Source organism: Danio rerio, chromosome 21 (assembly GCF_052040795.2).
Source record: "Danio rerio strain M-AB ecotype USA chromosome 21, GRCz13ab, whole genome shotgun sequence".
Classification (NCBI taxonomy): domain Eukaryota; kingdom Metazoa; phylum Chordata; class Actinopteri; order Cypriniformes; family Danionidae; genus Danio; species Danio rerio.
In genome coordinates, this window is record NC_141041.1 from 20285295 (window position 1) to 20306394 (window position 21100).

Consider the following 21100-nt stretch of genomic DNA (forward strand, 5'->3'; position numbering starts at 1 on the left):
TCAATAGACGTGGATTCACATGGACTCTAGCTTCGTTGCTAAATGGCTAACATGGATTTTATTGCGAGAATAACTGTGTTTATGTGCTTTTTGAAGGCTGGAAAACAGCGTCGATTTGTTTGGAGCCGTGTCTGAGTCCACTATCTTTTCAGAGCTGCACCCAGCCCTGTGAGTTTATAAACTTCTCCAGAAACTTAACCTGGATGATGAAAGCTTTCAATGGTGCTTCCGACTGAGCCAAGCACAGTTTGATCTACCGTTGTCCGGTGTCGGCAGTAGGATTTCCCCCCGGGACACCAACAACAGGCGCTACATCATAAGCACGCCCCTACAAGAGAAAGCCCCTGATAGATTAACTTGAGCGATTTATGCGAAACGGGCGTTAAGTGCGTCAATCAACTCAATCATGCAAAACGCTCACGCAGCTTCATTCACATGAATTGTGTCCTTCGTGTCGCCTCATTTGCGTGTATCGCGCTGCAGGATGTCTATTCGCGTCTTTGCATTGACTTAAAATGTAAATCACTTGCACTTGACGCTTCTTCCACGTTTGGTGTGAAGGCAGCATAAGACATATTTGGCACTCTCCACAAATGTATATGGGGTACTTATTCAGAATGAGCCTGGGTTTACTTTATCCATGTAGCACAATACAATAGTCATTGACCATTGTGCTGTACAGAAAGTGTATATAAATCATTACATTCTTCTAACTTCTGCTTTCTAACTTCTGTAAACTTGTTTGTGTTTCTATTGTTATCTTTATATTGTTTCATATATTTACATATTCATTTCTCAGCCAAGTTGGCTTTGTATGGGTGTTCACCGCTGCTTAGGTTTGGCACACTTATGTTTACCCTAAGAAAAGAGCAACAAAAGAACTTATTAAACCCTTTTGTGGCCACTGTACTGTGCTGTGTTTTATGGCACTGCATTTCTTCTTCTATAGTGCTGCAGTTTTATGATGTCCTGGATTGTATTGAGCTGTGTTGCACTTTCTGTATGTATTATATTGTGCTGTGCTGTACTATACTGTGCTTAGCCCTGCTGTGCTGGCCTGTCTCGTAATTGTTAAAGAGCCGGCCTTATATGTATATCCCCATTGCGTCTGTATGCACTGTAAAGACTCTCAGCCTGCCAGCAGCATCTAACAATAGGTTACAGAACGGGCAGTTTCCCCCACTTCCCTCTGTCATTTGCTTTTGTTTCTGGTAGGGCCAATTAGATAATGAATGTTTACACAGGCGAGCTCAATGTGCCAAGAGTTTCTCAAATGCTCTCTCAAATGGACTGTTTTCTTAACTGCAGCATCACCGTGTCCTTTCTTGTCTACCTCTATCTAATAATAAAAACTCTAAAATATATATTTTGCAGTATTTTCTGAGTGTGTAAATGAGATTTGAATCAACGATTGAATTTTCTATAGATGCCACCGGACTGACTTTAGATATTTACATTCTCTGTCTCCTTCCTGCAGGCGCAGTATCTGATATTTAATCAAAAGCTGTAATGCAATGCTGTCTCACCTCGTGGGGTGAGGGAGATATATGGATGTGATTAGTTTTATGGGAGAAAGGGGCAGACAGCCTGTCTCATTGCAGCCCTGAGTCGCACCCAGAAACCCTGACCAGCCCACGACAACACACAGCTGGAGAACAAACAGAAACAGAGAAATATAATATGATTTAATGAGACATGAGTCGTGCTGAAACAGTGAAACACTTCAACATGACTATCTATCTATCTATCTATCTATCTATCTATCTATCTATCTATCTATCTATCTATCTATCTATCTATCTATCTATCTATCTATCTATCTATCTATCTATCTATCTATCTATCTAGGGTCAGAATTTCCATCCTGCCTTGCGCATCAACGGTTCAGGCTGGTGGTCTCATGTTCAGTCCACTTAATTTTGTGAAAAGCTAACTTAATTTGTATTAGGACAACATGAAGAAATTATGTGGAACACTGTCTATCTGTCATCCCAACATTAATCATATGATAAAAATTATTACATTGGGCAGCTGATGGTTGCCATTGTTTTCCATAATAATGCTATCTATATTAGAAATTAATGGTTACCATCAACTGTTTGTTTTCCAAATCAACTTAATCAATTCACTTTCATCATCATTATTATTATTAATTTGTAATAGTAATTTATGTCGGTTTACCATATTACAGTGTTTCTCAGTCGCTTTGGTGCGTTTCTCACAACACCAGTGCATTTCTGCACAACAGTTAATGCATTTCTCAAAACTATTAGTACAATCTGCAAAACCTAGCTGATAACCTGCAAAAGCGCGTCACATGCTCAAAATTGATAGTTCATTCCTCAAAAGCAAGTATTGATGTCAATCAAAGTGTCAGTATCATCAAAATGAAAAGTCCTGACACCATTGTTTATGAACTAGATAGTCAAATGGCTTTTTCATGTTTTCATTATGACAGTTTACTCTGTACATTTTTTCCATTGCCAAAAAGTCTGATTTTGGTGACACTTCCTGAAAATGCTCAAGACAGCGCTATATACTGTTTCCACAGCCATTTGAAAACTACAGTAAAGTTAGACATCACTGCTTAGTGAGGTATCTGAGTACAAGACACTGAATATGTATGCTTTATATTTTTACTGCAGATGCTCTTTGCAATTCTAATTTATTCACAGCATTGGGAAAAAGAATAAACACACCCTTATTTACAACAAACAAACTCCCTTTGGGTAGAATTGTGCACAACTGTACACAATATTGCAGTACATATTGGAACTTAGCCTACAACATAGACAGGTCTGTAAATCATTCATCAAATTGTTCAATTTTAAAGACATTTTCAAGAAAATAAAGATTTAAATTGGTTTTTATAAAATTTGCTTGACAGATTTTGACAACTAGTTCAACATTTTTTTTAATGTAATGACTCAAGTAATGAGATGAGGACTATTAGTTTTATATGCAATGACTATACAGCATTTACAAGTTTAGTTAATTTTGACTGACATGACATAAGCAAATGATAATGTTATAAATAGCAGAGAGTTGTATGAAAACAGTTGATGCATGTTCAAAAGCATCTGCAATTTGTTGGAAAGAATGAGAAACTGCTACTAGGATGTGCACAAATGACTAATTGCTTTGAGAAATGCATTAACTGTTTTGCAAATGTAAATAGTGTTGTGAGAAATGCATCAAAGCGACTGAGAAAAAACTGTAATAGTATTTTAAATAACCTGTTTTCCTATATAAAAAATAAGTCATAAGCTAAGTTGAAACTGATTGTGCAATTTGATTGATATTAGTTAATTTTGAAGACATTTATTTACAGTAAATAATATGGGTGATGGATTTTACATTACAGATTTTCTCAGTCGGTTGGTACATTTTTTAGATCAGAATTAAAATTTGCAAAACTGTAAGTACATTTCTCAAAACAATGCGTACAAACAAAAGCAAAAGCCAGTCTTTTTCTTAAAATCTTTAGTTCATCTCTAAAAAATAAAAATTGGAGTCAATGAACATGTCAGTAGTCAGAATGACAAGTGTGAGACTATGCAGATACCTATTATAAAGCTCTTTGATCAACATGCCATAAGCAGTTGATAATGTAGGAATTAGGAAACATCAGAGAGTTGTACATGATCATTTGCATGCAATGAACCAAAGCATTTGCAACTTGTTCAAATAAATGAGAAACTGCTTTTTGATGAGCACAAGTGACACAGTGATGTGAAGAATGAAGAGAATTTCAATTCTGATCTGAGAAATGTACCAAAGTGACTGAGAAAAACTGAGGGAGACCGGATGTTATGACATCTAGTTAAATAGTCGTTAGACAAAAAAGTAACTGTGAATGTACTTTTTAATCTCCCAATTGAGACTTTAATCTCACTATTCCAACATGTATAGGCTCAGTTCCACAATTAGGGCTTAGTTTAATGCAGAAAAAGGTCTTTGTTAAGGCAATTGTGGGATTTTAAGAGACAGTTCAACCAAAAAAGAATTACTCCACTTGATTTAAAACAGTTTTTTTTTTCTTCTGTTGAACACAAAAAAGAATATTTTGAAGAATGTTGGAAAGCAGCAGCCATTGACTTACATATGATTTTTTACTATGCATCTTGAAACAAAACAGCACTTCTGGCATCATTTACTCACCCTTCACTTAACCTGTTTGACTTTTATCTGCCGAACACAAAAGAAGATATTTTAAAGAAAGCTGTACACATTGACTTCTAAATTATTTGCTTTTCTTACCATGGATGTCAGTGGTGTCAGGTTTTCAGCTTTATTCAAAATATCTCCTTTTATGTTATACATAATAAAGACATTTGTAAAGGTTTGGAACCACTCAAAGGTGTGTGAACATTTTAATTTGTGGGTGAACTATCCCTTTAAGCCATGTCCGTGAAACCAGGGTATAATGTTGAAATTCATTTTAAATAAAGATATTTCTATTATAAAGTGAACTGAGGTACTGCAGAAATGCCCAGTGAGTGGCCTGCGGCTCTAGTTTTTGGCTCTGGTTGGGCCGGTCTGGGCTGGAGGAAATGTGCTGCGTCCGCAGGGCCGCTCACTGATATCCGATGTGAGATGGAGGTGTAATTGATAATGGTGCAGCCTCTTTTCTGCACTGCAGAGCTGCTTTCCTTCCTGTGTGTTGTTCATCCGAGCGCCTGTTTGTTTTGGTGGTGCTCTGTTACATTAAGCAGCAGTTAATGCTGCCCTCTGTCGGCCAAACACAAGAACACGCGACTCAAAAATGCTGACTTGCAGACTCGAGGGATTTTGCTGAGGCAGCGGGAGATACGGGCTTCATCTCCAAAATTGTTTCTCAATACATAACTGCATTTTTTTCTGCCCTAAGAGCATTGGTTATAGAGGTGTCCGCGGGCTGTGAGCTGGTTTGAAGTGACCTTGGGGGAAAGGCATGTTGTCGTGTAGGAATGCAAAGAAAGGGGAGGAATTTTTGCTGAGTGGAAAAGGGAGGGAGAGGAGAAAAGGATGGGATGAGATGAAGGTGGTATTGACTAGCTGATTATTTGTTCTGTTACATAGGTGTTGAGGTAAATGATTTCTGTTGATGCGGAGTAAAAAACAATAGAAAAACAGTAAAAACACGCCTGTTTTCATTATTGGAAATTTTATTTTGCCTGATTTGATGCCTTATTCGTGATTCTATTTGGTCTTTTCTCTATTTCTCTTTTGAATCTTTAGCTTTTTAATGATCTTAGAAAGCTCTTTCATCATTCTCATGACTAAAGTAAACTTGTAAAAAATACTAACAGTAAAACAGTAATGATATTTAAGAGCTTTTATACTAATAATAGTTATGATTATAATTGTGATTCTGTTGTTATATTTTTTAATTATTAGATATACCATTATATTATTTTATTTGATATTTTATTATGTAAACTAGCAGCTATAGGTCTCTGCAACTCTCACATGGTCGCCTATTGAAGCTAAGTAGGGCTAAGCTTGGTCAGTACCTGGATGGGCGACCACTTGGGAAAGCAAGATTGCTTTCGGAAGTGGTGTTAGTGAGGCCAGCAGAGGGCGCTTAACCTTGAGGTCTATGTGGGTCCTAATGCCCCTGTATAGTGAAGGGGACTCAGTCAGTGAGTGCTGTATCTTGAATGAGATGTTAAACCGAGATCCTGACTCTCAGTAAAAATCCCAGGATGTCCTTCGAAAAGAGTAGGGGTTTAACCCCGGCGTCCTGGCCAAATTTCCACACTGGCCCCTGTCCATTTCCTAACGATCCACATATCATAACTGGCCTCATCACTCTGTCTCCTCTCTGGCGCAATATGACTGCTGTCACATCATGCAGGTGGTGGTGGATGAGAATATTCTCCCCAATGTGTAAAGCGCTTTGAGTGTCCAGAAAAGTGCTATATAAATGTAAGGAATTATATTATATTATATTATATTATATTATATTATATTATATTATATTATATTATATTATATTATATTATATTATATTATATTATATTATATTATATTACACCCAGTCACTCACTTTTCATCAACACAAAACACCAAGTACTATAACAATGTATTTTAATATTTACATAATTTATTATATATTATTTATTATATATTATTATAATTTTACATAATTTATTATATATTATTATTATTTCCCAGTAAAACATATGTTGGATATGTTGGGTGGTTCATTCCGCTGTGGCGACCTCTAATGAGTAAAGGGACTAAGCTGTAGGAAATTAATGAATTATATATTGTTATTCATATTATTTATTATATACACTGTAAGAAATGCTGGGTTATTTAAACCCAAATTGGGTAAAATATGGACTAACCCAAAAATTAGGTTAAATTTAATTAATATTTAAATTAATTTAATTAAAAAAAATTTACCAGCAGTTGAGTTAGTCCCTATTACACCCACAGTTGGGTTGAAATAATTCAGCAGTTTTTATTGTAATAATAATAATAATAACAACAACAATAATAATAATAATAATAAATTAGACCAAACAACATACAACATTTAATTATTCAGTTATTTAAAGTTGCGTATATAATAAATGTGTTATTTGTGTTGTCAGTTTTGAGCTAAGAACAGACATTTCCTAAAAATAATTATTTTTACATTTCTAATTAGCTGTATTTTGACTATAATTTGAAACACTGTTTTTTATAATTGTATTATCAATAATATGTTTTGAAAAGTGAAAAAATGTAAACAGGTAATTTATCAATCTCCATGAACTGTGTGTACTTTTCAAAATCTGATGATCCAACATGAACAAAAATGAATCACAGACAACACTTGCAAAAACATCTGAATGTCTGTGCAAATGAGTTCACCAACTTTACTGTTTAGACTAATGAACAGTGCAGAACATTATACTATTTCTTTTCATTTATTTGCAAGTTTATTATCTGCAAGTTTTTAGTGTCCTCTCAGTCAGTTTGCTCTGCCTCTATTGCATCACCAAAGAGAAGCGTCAGAGTTCTGGAGTATAACGATGTATAAATAGAGTCTAAGCAGGAGCTCTTTCTCTTTCATCCCACACAGTTTGCCTGCTGTTTAATTCACTCCGTGCTGCTTTGAGATCAGAAGCACGCTGGTATCACAGAGCCTTTTTCTTTCTCTCTAGGGAGAAATGAGCTTTTGTGCTGCTCGTCTGAATGCCTTTCACACTTGCTGTAGTCTTGAAGAGCCGGCTGAAGCTCTGAGCGTCTCATGCGGTATCTGATGAATGCAGGTTTCTGCACTGGACTTTGCTGATTCTTCTCATTAAATATTCAAAACTCTAAATGCTGCTATTAGTAATTGAGATACACAATGCTTCCTGTTTCCCTTGTGCTGGTAAAATGCCTCTAGATCTGCAGGAACTTTTTCAGTTTAATGCTGCATAGTGAGGAAGCAATACTGCATTGACAAGTAATTGAAATAAATTAAGAGTTGAGAATTTTGTATTTTTCATTTTGGTCATTATAATATCTCAGTGTTAATACAGTGTTTTGCATAATTGAGTACAGCACATTTTGATAATGAAGATTTTTATCCATTTCTCAGTGAATATAGGTAATATATTTTGGTGCATTTAAACAAAACTGATTTATTAAACAGATATATTTAATACTTTAGTCACGAAAAATATTTAGAAATTGAAAGATAATACAATTAAATTCAAGCACAATATAGCAAAAAAAAATTTACCTAAAAAAATTCAACTAAATGTTTTATTATTATTATTTTTTTTGCTTCTCTTGATTTTTACTCTATTTAAAATTTGTATTTAATATTTTTTTTCTAACATATACATTTGGGTGTACTGGTTTTTGGACAGTTATCATAAGTTATTTTGTTAGAAAAGCTCCAGATTTGGCTTCAATACTGACTAATCTGCACAAATGTAATATTGTACAGCCTCCTATTAGAAATAAGAATTTAAAAGAGAGATTTGTAAGGGGTGTACTTAATATAAGCTGAGCACTGTACATTCAGTTGAGGTAATTGTCTTTTTGTGTTCAACTTTACCCAGATTTTTTTGAGGTATATGTCTTAATTCTGACCAGTAAGATAATGCTTTTGCAAACTCTTAACTTATTTAAAACCTATATTTATTATAATTTTGTCGCAGACTTTTTCCTAACAATCAAAAGTTTGGTTTATAAACGCAATTTTGAAAATTGTTTAGTAAAGTAAAAAAAAAAAATACATATTCAATTATTTCCATTTTCAATAAATGTATGAAATAAGTGTTCATAAGACAGTTTCCAGTTGTAATTTGTAAAAATTGTAAAGTTTAAGACATGGGAAAAAGATTTGGGATGCACATTTGAAGATGAGAGCTGGGGGAATTTGCTGGGAATTTAAAAATAATGTCTAGAGATGTTAAAACCATTTGTTTGAAAATTTTACATCCTAAGGTTTTACATAGAGTTTACTGGACTCCTAAGAGTGTGTTAGGTTTTTAAAAACAATCCAGAATGCTGGCGATGCCAAGAAGAAGCAGGTCACCTATTTCATGTATTATGGTAATGCCCAGAAGTCCAACATTTCTGGAGAGAGGTGCATGAATACCTTGTAAAGATATTGCAGACCCCGTATGACTTTTGCCCAAGCGTGTCCTTGGTAATCCCTGTCCCTTAAGCCACATGAATAAAGCTGAATCACAGTGGATACAGAGCTGTATCATGCTAGCTAGGCAGACAGGTGATTGTTAAAAACTGGAAATCTTCCAGTAGACCTCCAATTTTTGAGTGGATCTCAGAGTTAGGACAAGTTTCAGTTTTTAAAAAAATGTTCCCATATTTTACATGAAGGATTGAAATTTATCTTGATAAATGAGGAGATTTTTAAATTTCATTTCAATTTCATTCTCTCAATGCTAGCAAACATGTAACGACACAAAATAATAATTAAAGCTGATATTAGCAACCCCCCAAACCTTTTAAAAAAATTATTACATTTATTTATTTTTTTCCTTTGTATGTGCTTTGGTTTGGTTTACTTACTCAATTTATATGATTTTATTTGTTGTTTGTAGTTATTTATTTTGTATTAGTTTGCTTTTATGCTAATGGTCTGTATTTGATATTCAACTGCATTATTTGAAATAAGAAAAATCAATAAAAAGTTGTAAAAAAATAGTTTTTTTGAATCCAATTTGTATTAATTAAGTAATTATTATTTGTTTGTAATTTATTATTCTTTATTATTTATATATTTATTTGTTGAGATTATACTTTTTAATTTATTGTTTAAAATTCCATGGATATGTGTTAACGTATTTGTTCTTTCTATTGTTTTAATTTATTTGTATTGGTATTTGTTACTCTTCATTTATTTATTATTCTCATTTTTTATTATTCCTTTTTCATTTATTTTCATAAATTTTTGTAATTTGTTATTGTATTTTTTTTCTTTAATTATTTTTTAATTTAAACTTTCTTGTGTAATTCCTTCATATTCTTTATTTATTAAAATGCTAATAATTTTGTAATTGCTTCATATTTCTTTAACACATGCACCCTGTGCCATCCAAATGAGTTACTGATTCCACAAAGGTGAAACAGGTCAGCGAAAATCATCAATAAGCAATTAAACTGGTGACTTAAAGATGTCAGCTCCAGTCTTTTCACAGCAGCTCTGAAGTGTTAATGCAGCTTCTCTCTCTCTCTCTCTCTTTAAATCCCTCTCGTCTGATCTGCTCTTTTACATTCAGTTGCTCCACAGGGCCTCATTTGTTGATGGTCTTGCATTCGTCGCTCTCCTCATATTCACAGGCAACGCCCTGCTTCTGCAGCACTGCAGTCTCTCCGAGTCTTCCAAAACTCTCACCCCTCCTCTGGATCCCTCTGTGTTCATCTGCAGTCAAGAAGAGCAAACCTCACCTCCTCCTTCTCTCCATCATTGCTCTCGTCCCACTGACGGCCACCAGACTCTTAATCATAACCCACTGATCTCTCACTGGAAGAGAGCCATCCAAACCTTGCCTCTTCATCCTTGATAGCTTGCACAAATAAAGGGAAAATAGCTGTCACAAACGGTCCATGTTTGTTTATAAACAGTTCAAACTCGTCTGAGCATAACTGAATTTGCTCTTCAGTGTTTGGGAATTCAGTAGTGACATTTACATTACACTTAACCGAACTAAACCCAACTTCAACTGTGAAAACTGGGCTAAAGCTGTCTCAATTCACTAGAATGTCATCTACAGTATGTGAAGCTGCTCTGACACAATCTACATCCTAAATACACTATAGAAACAAAGATTAAATTAACTTGGGTAACTTAAAGGGTAGTTAAAAAAATGACCAAAATGAAAACACTGTTATTAGTTACTCATCCTCATGTCATTGCAATCCCCCGAGACCTTCATTTATCTTCAGAAAACAAATGAAGATATTTTAGATGAAATCCAGGAGCTCTCCCATCTCCATAGACAGCAACGGTCTAGGGTCATTCAAAGTCCAGAGAAGAAACCAAAAACTTTCCATGTGTCTTCAGTGGTTCAATTGTAGTCATACGAAGCTATAAAGAACACTTTTATGTACCAAAAAACTGTAAAAAATGAGTTTGTTCACTGATGTCTTCTTTATCAGATCATTTGATTTTACTACAGGCAATATAATGTTTGTGTGTTGCGCTGCTTACATTTAAAGATTCGGTATACTTCAAACTAAGTTGATACATCATGTAATGCGTAGTGTACATACCCTCAAGTGTATTCATATTGCTTACTTGGTGTTGTTGTTTTAAAGGGCACCTATGGTAAAAAATCTACTTTTCAAGCTGTTTGGACAGATCTGTGTGTTGATATAGTGTATAGACCGTCATACTGGGGTGATATGAACACACCCAGTCCTATTTTTTTCAATTTAACTACAAAAAAAAGGGTCGGCCAATTGGAGCTGTTTTCAAATCGATCGCACCATTACGTAGGTGTGCGATCCCCCCGCCCACCGAATTGATTGACAGCTGCGCGCATTTACATGTTTCGGTAGTCACGTGTATATGTCAACAAGACCAGGCAGACATACGCAAAGCAACTGTTCTGTTCGCTAGGATCAGCAATCATCATCAAATGTGATTAAGTGTAAGTTTCACATGTTTAAAGTGTTTTAAAACAGAGTATGTGTGTAATTAATTACAGCGTTTTACTTCAGCTTTACTTCATCAGCAAAGCCGCGTGTCAGAACAAATATAAAAGAAGACGCTTCAATCCCGGTTTGTGGAAGTTAAATCAGGTTTATTTTGTACATTAGCATAACAGATATCCACACAGTACTTGAGGTTAGCCTTAACTAAGCTAAGCGCGCTCTGTCTGTCTGTCTGCCTGCCTGCGTGTGTGTGTGTGTCATCTGCGGTGTGCGTGTGTATCTGTGTGTGTGTGTGTGTGTGTGTGTGTGTGTGTGTGTGTGCGCGCTTGTGTGTGACTCATCAATGCAACTTCACAATACTGATTAGTAAAGGTTAGTTCTTACTGTAGTATCTCACAAACGCTACGTGAGACCTTCTTCCTTTAAGTCTGTCTGTTGTCTGACGCAGCTAAGGGAGGATTCATGTAGAAACAGTAGGCGGGAAAGAATCGTCTTAAAGGCGCAGTACGACTAAACCCCCCCCTGCTGGAAATCAGTATAAAACAGCATCTTGTAAAAGGTATAATGAAAAATCTGATGGGTATTTTGATCTAAAACTTTATATACACATTCTAGAGACGCAAAAGACTTATATTAAATCTGAAAAAAGGGGTAACCTAGGTGCCCTTTAAATGTTGATGTCCTATTTGACCTTGTGTGGAAATAAGTGATGAAGCACTTTAAAGAAGGCGAAGTTCCAGTACACACCGACTGATTGCATAATTGTTACAGACCAAGCATAGGTCAAAGTAGTTCAGGATCCAAAACAAATCCTTAAATAGTTAACTTTGGTGAGCTGTTTCAAACTGCTCAAAAGAACTGTTTTGGTCAGATTACAATCAAAATTTTGTCATTTCACTTAATTTTTCAATTTGATTTGAGGTATACCAGGAACTTAATGGTATTATTGCTCATAGTAAACATGCACCCTGTTGAGCTGACAAGGAAGACTCTGGCAAACAAAGCCGTTTTTAAATTTTTTCCCTAAAGTGTTCAAGGAGCTTTGTATGATTAAAATTGAACCATATTATTGTGACAATGATTTTGGTTCCTTTTTTGTACTTTGATCATCTCGGGACCATTGCTGCCTATTGAGATTTAGGGAGCTCTCGAGGGTGAATTAATAACAAAATTTAATTGTGGGGTGAACTAACCCTTTAACAGAACCACCACAGGGTCAAATTTACCTAAAGCTGTTTTTCAATATCCAAGTCTCCCAGTTATTGATTACAATTGTGTTTTTTGTTTGTTTGTTACAATCCCATCGACGGCTGCAGATCTGCCTATATTTTTGCACTGCTTGTATTTAAGTGTATTATGCTAAGCAATGCCTTTTCCCCACTGAAATAGTGGTATTCAGGTTAGTCACAATGGATAAAGATTGTGATTAATGGATGTCAAACAGATATTAGAGGCATTGAATGCCATGAGTGATGGTGAGTCTGGTGGTGGGTGATATCAGGGGTGAGTGATGTTTTGGGTTGCATCAGCATTGAAGTTGATGACCAGTCATTTTGTGAGGGAGCAGGCTCAATACAGTGATTTACTAGGTATATCCATATTAAAACAGTAGTCATCATGTTCATGGATTAATTTTTATCTGCATTCAGCAAAAAAGCATAAGATTGTAGTATTTGAAAAGGTACCACCTCAAAAATTTTATACCTTTATTTGTGAGAGTATGGGATGAAAACAACTCTAAGTGGGCCCATCATAAACACTGGTGACAAATCTAAATAACTTAGATAAAACATTAAACAGGGCTAAATTGCTTCTTACTGCAAAATGCAAAGATAATATTTTTTTTCAATAAAATTGAACTCTTTTGTGGTTTAGGAAGAATGATTTGATTTCACTGATTTACTGAAGCATAAACTTGCATGAAACATTGATGTGTTTTCTAATATAAATATGATTTATTCATGAAATATATCAGTCTTATTTTTATATGAGATTTTATTACCAAACACTTTAAAGAGATAGTTTACTAAATTCAAATGCTATTGGTTGGTCGGCGCCAGTGGTGTAGTGGTCAGTGGGTCGACACATACACTCTGGTGCTCGTGACCCGAGTTCCTGCCTTGCACTCCTATGCTGATCCTTCCCCTCTCTCTGCTTTCCTGGCAATGCTCTCTACTGTCCTATACAAAAAGGTGAAAACCTAAAAAATAAAAATAATAAATTCCTAAAGGTCACATTAAGATACAGTTTTTAGGTGTTAGTATCAGTATTACTATTTTGTAAGATATTTATAAGCTAGTGTTTTCCAAAACAGTAACAAACTTTGCATTTAGATGATGTAAAACTGATATAAACATTGTAGTTTGTAGTTTGTCACTTCTGCCTAAATGGACTAACAGTTTTATTCACGTCACCACATTCTACAGTTTCTCATCACATTATAACCAATCAAATGCTTTCCAGGGTCTGATATGGCCCGCCCAGTGCTTAATTTGTGAATTGCGAGGTCCCAGAACAGATCGGGGTGACGGATCTGGCATGTTACCCGAGGATGGAGAGGTGTCGTACATGAAAGTGGAGAGCGGTGGGGGGAGGGGCGATGCAATGTCAGACACAATGCACTCAATGGAGTGAGCAACGTCACTGTGACGGGTAGGGTTAGGGGTGGGGTTAGGTAAGTGCATTAAAAAGCTTTGAATGCAGCTCAGATTGCACTGCCCCAGATCTGCATCCAGACTCCTCTCGACGGAGGAGGAGGGCTGTTGAGGAGGGGGATCAGTAAAATGAGGTGCCGGATCATATTTCAGAAGTGCTGGATCCGGATCTTACGTGTTCTGGCACAAATTAAGCCCTGGCCCTGCCCCTTCAGGACGCTTCTCATTTGCTTTTCATTTGAAGCACTTGAGCTCAACCACTCTCACTGACAGGGCAGCGCTAAACAAAACACGATTGGGTGTTTTTTTAAAAGGGGAGGAGCTACTGTATGTCCCACCCTCACATCGTGGTTCAGTTGAAATTATGTCAAACATCAAATAAAAATGCATATTTCAAAGCACTTCACTAGGCCTTTAAACGCAATGGCTATCATTTTCCAGTATTCCTCATTATGTTTTCTTTTGTGTATAACATTATTTTATGTAGGCTATACTTCTGTTTAGTTTTACTTATTTATGTTAACATTCATTTTAAGATTGTATTAGCTTGACCTTATAATGCCTATTGGTTTTCCCATACTATAGGTTTGTGGCCTGTAAGTTCACATCTACTGAACAAGCTCTGGTCAGTTCGTGCTATGAAATAAGTCAGGCCTGGTTTTAAATTGAATTAGCAAACATGAGCCATCAATGAAATGGAAAACTGCAGAAGATATTTCAGGAGATCTGATTAGAATAGATTGTGCAAGATTTAGATGCTTCTTCCTAAAAGACAAATGCATTAGATTAAAAAAGCTTCTATGGAAATATACATGAGCTTTCCTATTTAATAGAGCAGAAAAAAGATATGAGTGAGCAAAAACTCAAGCTACGTCAACATTCAGTTGCCCAATGCATAGCAAAATACTATATTTATAGTGGCAAAAAAAAACAGATTTATTATGAGCTCAGCATAAAATCTGAAGCCTGCAGGTCTAATGGATCAATATATTGTTGTGGCTCTGAACAAGGCAGTGCAAGGCTGACAAATCAGCTGTAATGTAATGCTGGATGCAGCAGGGCGGTCGCAGCACTAACATCATCCCGGCTTGTTCTCTAGGGGCGTCGTAATTGAAGCTGCATGAGAGCTTCAGCAGATTCCCAGCAGGAGACACGAGAAGCGGCTCGATACTGAGGAGGACGAGGCTCCAGAGCGGCCCGATCCGTTACCTCTGCAAAAACACAGCCATCTTAATGGGAACAACGCGAAACTCTTAAGCGTGAGTTTGAGCCCCGATGACAGAGAGAGACCAAGAGAGAGAGAGAGATGTGAAAACAGATTAGATAAATGGCAAGCCGTATTAGTTTTATATTTTTATAATCACACTTCATAAAAACAGTCTGCTGAAACACTTTTTAGTTGAGTATTATACACATACACAAAAAAGATTTAAAAACCATTATTACATCAGTTCCTCCAGTTTTATACAGAGGTTAACAATGTTACACATATATTTCTAGGCCAGTGGATGCAGGCAATATGGTGATCTTGCACACAATGACAGGGTTATACCTTTAAACTGTTATCCTTGGCATTTGACAGATAATTAAAAAAGGGTTTCCAGATGCCTTCGAAGCCATCAATGTTATCAGAAAGATTGTGTCTAAGTTTCTCTAAATGTAAAGTGTTATAAAAATTCTGAAAGCCAGAATTTAAAAAGTAGTTGTGATGCCTTTTTTCATAGACAAAGAATATATATTTCTTTTAGCTATCATCATCATTCTATATTGGACAGCTTTTTTTAATCTGATGACTGAACCCATGTCAGATCAACCAAAAACAGTGATTGCTGGATCAGGGGCGAAGTCACAAGAATAAGCTTTAGAGTAGAATCTGAAAATTTTGCTCCAAAATGACACATTTGTAGCTCTGCCTATACTGCCTATTGAAAAGAGGGCTTGGAGCACAATCTTATTTGAGTTTAAAGCAACAGTCACCAAAACAGCAGAATTTGCATCAAAACCTATAAAGGTACAGTTTCAAAGAGTTATAAAATTATTCATGTAGTATTTTGAGCTGAAACTTCACATACACACTTTAGGGACATCAGAGACTTATTTTACATCTTTTTAAAAGAAGCATAATAGGTCCCCTTTAAAGTCTGTGTGAAATCTAAATTTACAGTGATTATTTTGCTAGCTCATATTGCTATTCTTAAGGTGAACAAACAATTTGTGCAAGATAATATAATAAAGAACAATGTTGGTTTTGACAATCTTCAATCAAGGTCTGCCCATTCGCTTCTGCATTGGGAGTGGCAGTCCTTCTCTATTTACATCAACTTGATGGTTTTCTTTGCAGTATTCTGAAGTACGCCCATCTTACTATAAGTAGGCTTTAAGGGGATGGTATGCAAAAGAAAGCCAACTATAAGGCCCAATCCCAATTCTATTTTGCACCTCTACCCCTTCCCTTTGCCCTTGCCCCTTGAAATAAAGTGTGAAGAGGAAGGGCTTTTAAATTTAGCCTTAAGAAATGGGACACCACTACAACACCTGCACACATCATCCTCATATGTCATCGCGATCTCTTACTTCATAAGAGATCAGATGATCAAGACTGCTGTAGTTATTCCAGTTGTGTTATTATTTTTATATTTGTCAGCAGGAAATCACTGAAGGCATATATTATGTTATCATAACGATATAATGTGGCAATACGATTGTAACAGTACTGTGCATTTACACCGTGGCCATATTCATCTATTTAAACACACAAAACAAGATTAACATTATACCAGACTGTAAAAAGGTCCTTTCCAGCCACTGACAGGGTATCAGAGTGTCACTGAGTGTCAGAATGTTGTGGGACTGCTGTACAGGAGTTATTATTATGGATTATAAATAGCGAAATTTAACGTTTTTTATTTTTGCTGGTTTTTTTTAAGCATGATGGTAACATGAACGCGATTATAAATATATTACAACATGTGCTTGTTTGTTGTAAAAATTCGTAATAATGACAAAAAATACTAATTTGTGCATCTCCTGACTGCAGCCATGCTGCCGTTGTAGATGGTGTATTGTGGAAGATTTTCTTACCCCTTGGATTCAAGTGTGCTCCTGAAAAATCTTCATTTAATAGGGTTTCTACCCCTAACCCTTAGCCCTACACCTTCAAGCTAAAGAGAATTGACAAGGGGTATCTACTTTTTTCCTATGCCTCTTGATGTTTGCGTGAATAACTGTGATAAAGCATTGAAGTGGGTGTTTTATTAAAATGAATACAATGAAGTGGCTTTATTCTCCTTACAGTTCAATTATCAAAAAAGCCAGTCACTAGCCAAAAAGCCAACATCAGATAACAACATTTCTGTGATGTGATTTATAACTGAGAAAGCAGCATGAAATTGGTTGGTGATCTTTTAAAACGTGTTTTAGGTATACAGGCTAGATTAAAGTATTGCAATTTTAAAGATTTTAATCTAATCAAACCGCTTTAGAAGAAAGAGAATTTAATTCAGCATTGCACAATGATTTCTGTTCACAACACCCAAAGCACTCAGAGCGTCTCAGCGTGCCACTATCAAATGCAGTTCTCTTACATCATTTCACACGGCTGTAAATAAGTAGAAAATCTGAAAGAAAACAAACAGTAAGCAGCACCGAGTGGTATTATCAGGAACAAAGTTTGTTTGTACATTCAACATCCAACAACTTGCACATCCAAAGCTCTTTGTTGCAATTATTGTAAACACTGTTATATACATTCAAAGCACTTTCTACCCTGAGCCATGCATGATTTTCCCATAAAAATCTCTCTTATACAAACACATACACAAGTGAGAAAACACGCAGAGATGTAGTCTTCAGTACAAATATCAAACTTTTGATAGAAAAAAGGTTCAAGTGTTTTCTTGTTAGTTTGCTTTTCTGTTCAAATGATCAGTAAATCAATAAATGATTGAATAGACAATCTATTTTTTTTTCCTGGCCCTCCTTGCATTCCAAAGCTGAAGCTGGGCCTGACTTTCTAGCAAATTGCTTTCATTGACCATAAACAACCTCAAAACCTTCCACATGAGTATTTCCACAGCAGTATTACATGCTAAAGGCTGAATATTATAAAGATAAAATAATCTGGAGAATCAAAACACAGTGAACTCAAAATGACTCTTGCATAAAAATGTTATGTTAACAAAACAAGCATTTCATTAAATGCATGAAAAAGCACAGACGTACCATTCACTCTGTTTTCACTTTATTAGTTATCAGGATCTAAAAATATCGTACTGTTATCTAATGAATAAGAACTAGGATGTAATAAATAAGTACTAGTAATAAGAATAGGCCTAATGGAAAAGATTCTACCAAAAAATGAAGGACGAGTAGCATGAAAATGTAGTGTGGTTTATCCACATTCTTCCGCATGTGACTCCTGCATTTTAAACCTTAGTCATTCATTCATTCATTTTCTTTTCAGCTTAGTCCCTTTATTATTTAGGGGTCGCCAAAGTGGAATATCCAACATATCCAGCATATGTTTTACACAGCGGATGCAATTCCAGCTGCAACCCGTTACTGGGAAACACCCATAAACTCTCATTCACACACATACACTACGGACAATTTAGCCAATTTACCCAATTCACCTATAGCACATGTCTTTGGACAAAAATGGCAACTGAGTCAGCCGAGGCTCGAACCAGTGACCTTCTTGCTGTGAAGCGACATCGCAACCCACTACGTCACTGCGCCGCCTAATCTTAGTCATCATAATTATATTTTCATTAAATATATCAGAAACATTGATTAGATTCATTAGATATTCGTTTGATAATAATAAATATTGATTAAATATTATAGGCACTATATTTCAATAGTGATGAGTAAATATTCTGTTGTTATCAGTAACAAATTTAAATCTTTAGTAATATAATAAGAACTAGTATCTATTTAACAGATAAGAGGATCTAATAAATAGATAGGACCTGATGAAAATTTATTCATAATAATAATTACAGTTCCTAATAAATAAGTACTATATAAACAGATATTTTGTAAGAAATATCTAATAAAAACAGCACCATATTTCACAAAGAAGTTTTGGCATCTTTCTTTTAAATCCATAAAGATATGCACTATTCTTTAAAGATTGAGCACTATAGCTGATAAATACTAGTATTTAATGGTAAATACTCTAATATTTGTATAATCTAAAAAGTGCTAATAGCATGAGAAATAGAGTTTATATATTAAATGTTAAAATGGCTTGCCAAAGCCTGCGTCTGTCTGACTGATGCAGCAGTGGGATTCATTTCACACACTGAGGAAAAGCAGAGCTTACATTATTTCTCTTGACAGGAAATGTGGTTGCAGTTTTTGATTTTGGCTACACATCTCATATGTTTTCTGATCTCTTGCATTAGTGCTCTCTGCTCTGTGCCAAATAAAGAATCTGACTGATGCAGTACAGTGGTTGCTGTAGTCTCATTTTCACAGATTACTTTGTCAATGTGCAGATTTATGATGAGATAAATGAACCATTGAGTCTCTTTTAATATTCTTTGCTTATTTTGGCCATGAAGAAAGTCAGAAATTTTTAAAGAAAATAAAATAACCGAATTAATAAAAATAGAATGTAAATGTATTCAGCACATTACAATTAAATAAATATATAAATACTAACTAAATTATACAATGATTAATTATACATTCATGAATACAAATTATGATTAATCTAGGATTTTAAGTTAATAAAATTGAATATATCCAATTAAATTTTATTACAAGTAACATTTATAACTAAATGTAAACATTCAAACTGTTAAAAGGCTAAAAAAGGAGCTATCAGTTACATTTAAAAAGAAAATAAACTTGGTAAAAAATTATTCAAATTAGAAGTCAATTAAAATAAAAAGGTCAAAATAAATGATCAAATATTGATAATTAGCACAAAATATCATTAGGTAAACATTTTATAATTTAAGACAACTCAGACAATAATCACAGTGTTTATTAAAGCAAATGCAAATAAAACAAATGCATTCAAATTGATAAAAATAATCTAATAATTATAAAATAATGAATGCAAACTAATGAATAAATATGATAACAATTTAATCATGCAATTTAATCAATGCACTTCTATTTTTACATCATTTCACACAACTGTAAATAAGTAAAATAGAAAGCTATTTACAATCCAATCAGAAAATGCAATTAGACAGACAATACCACTTTAGCATAGCATTTTCTGAAAGAAAGCAATAATATTAAGTTCTATCTATCTATCTATCTATCTATCTATCTATCTATCTATCTATCTATCTATCTATCTATCTATCTATCTATCTATCTATCTATCTATCTATCTATCTATCTATCTATCTATATCTATCTATCCATCTATCTATCTATCCATCTATCTTTCTATCTATCTATCTATCCATCCATCATCTATCTATCATAAAAATAAGTCAAATGCATACAAATTAGATTCAAATAGTCTAATAATTATAGAATAATTAATGCAAACTGATAATAATTGAATCATGCAATTTAAATAAATAACTAATATATAAACTTTATATTAACAATTAATAATAATAATACAAGAATAATCAGAATTTTGACTATCATAAACGATTACTTACTTTTTATTTTCTTTGAAATAGACATTTGTCTAATGTAAATCAAATTCAAGCACTAGAAAATTCATTCATTCATCATCTTGTCGGCTTTGTCCCTTTATTAATCCGGGGTCGCCACAGCGGAATGAACCGCCAACTTATCCAGCAAGTTTTTACGCAGCTGATGTCCTTCCAGCCGCAACCCATCTCTGGGAAAGCACTAGAAAATGTGATTCAAAAATGAAGCATTTAGCATTGAAGTTTGTCCTGTTCTGCCCTCTAGTGGTGAAAGATGAGCAACGTCATTTTCAAAGTCCTGTCACTAAAGACTTTAAGTTGAATAAATAATAGCTTTCAGTATTCTATTTTAAAATTATATCCATATTTAATCATTTTTATACCAATAATCATATAAATAATTCGAGACTTATATTGAAAACAAATTTATTTTATATTTTTAAGACGTTTATATGTTTCAGTAAATCAAAGTCTGATCGATAGTCTCGTTTTATACACATAGAAAACATGTTTATGTTTCAAATAACTTTAGTGAGAATAAAATATCAAAATATTGGTGAAATCATGTAAGAATGAAACATCAAACGTATATGCTTGCCAATTATCTATATTGTACTCATAGATATATACACAAAATATTTAAAGTTAAATAAATAATCGTCGTTTTAGTGTTTTATCTTTAGTTATAACCTGATACAATTATATTTCATCTTTAAATAAATA

At 34.5% G+C, this 21100-nt stretch overlaps 1 long non-coding RNA gene across 17 annotated transcripts in view; it reads left to right on the top strand.

Annotated features, from left to right (window-relative positions):
- Window positions 1–16929, top strand: part of LOC103909450 (uncharacterized) — a 59509-nt gene extending 42580 nt beyond the window's left edge. For 10 of the 17 annotated variants that reach the window (XR_015520222.1, XR_015520216.1, XR_015520230.1 and 7 more), the window contains one exon: window positions 14848–16929. This is a non-coding gene — a long non-coding RNA (uncharacterized LOC103909450). Of the gene's footprint in view, window positions 1–7139; window positions 9133–14847 lie in introns of those variants that run through there. The other 7 variants (XR_015520226.1, XR_015520225.1, XR_015520227.1 and 4 more) reach the window with 1 other exon arrangement.
- Window positions 16930–21100: the final 4171 nt, after the last annotated feature.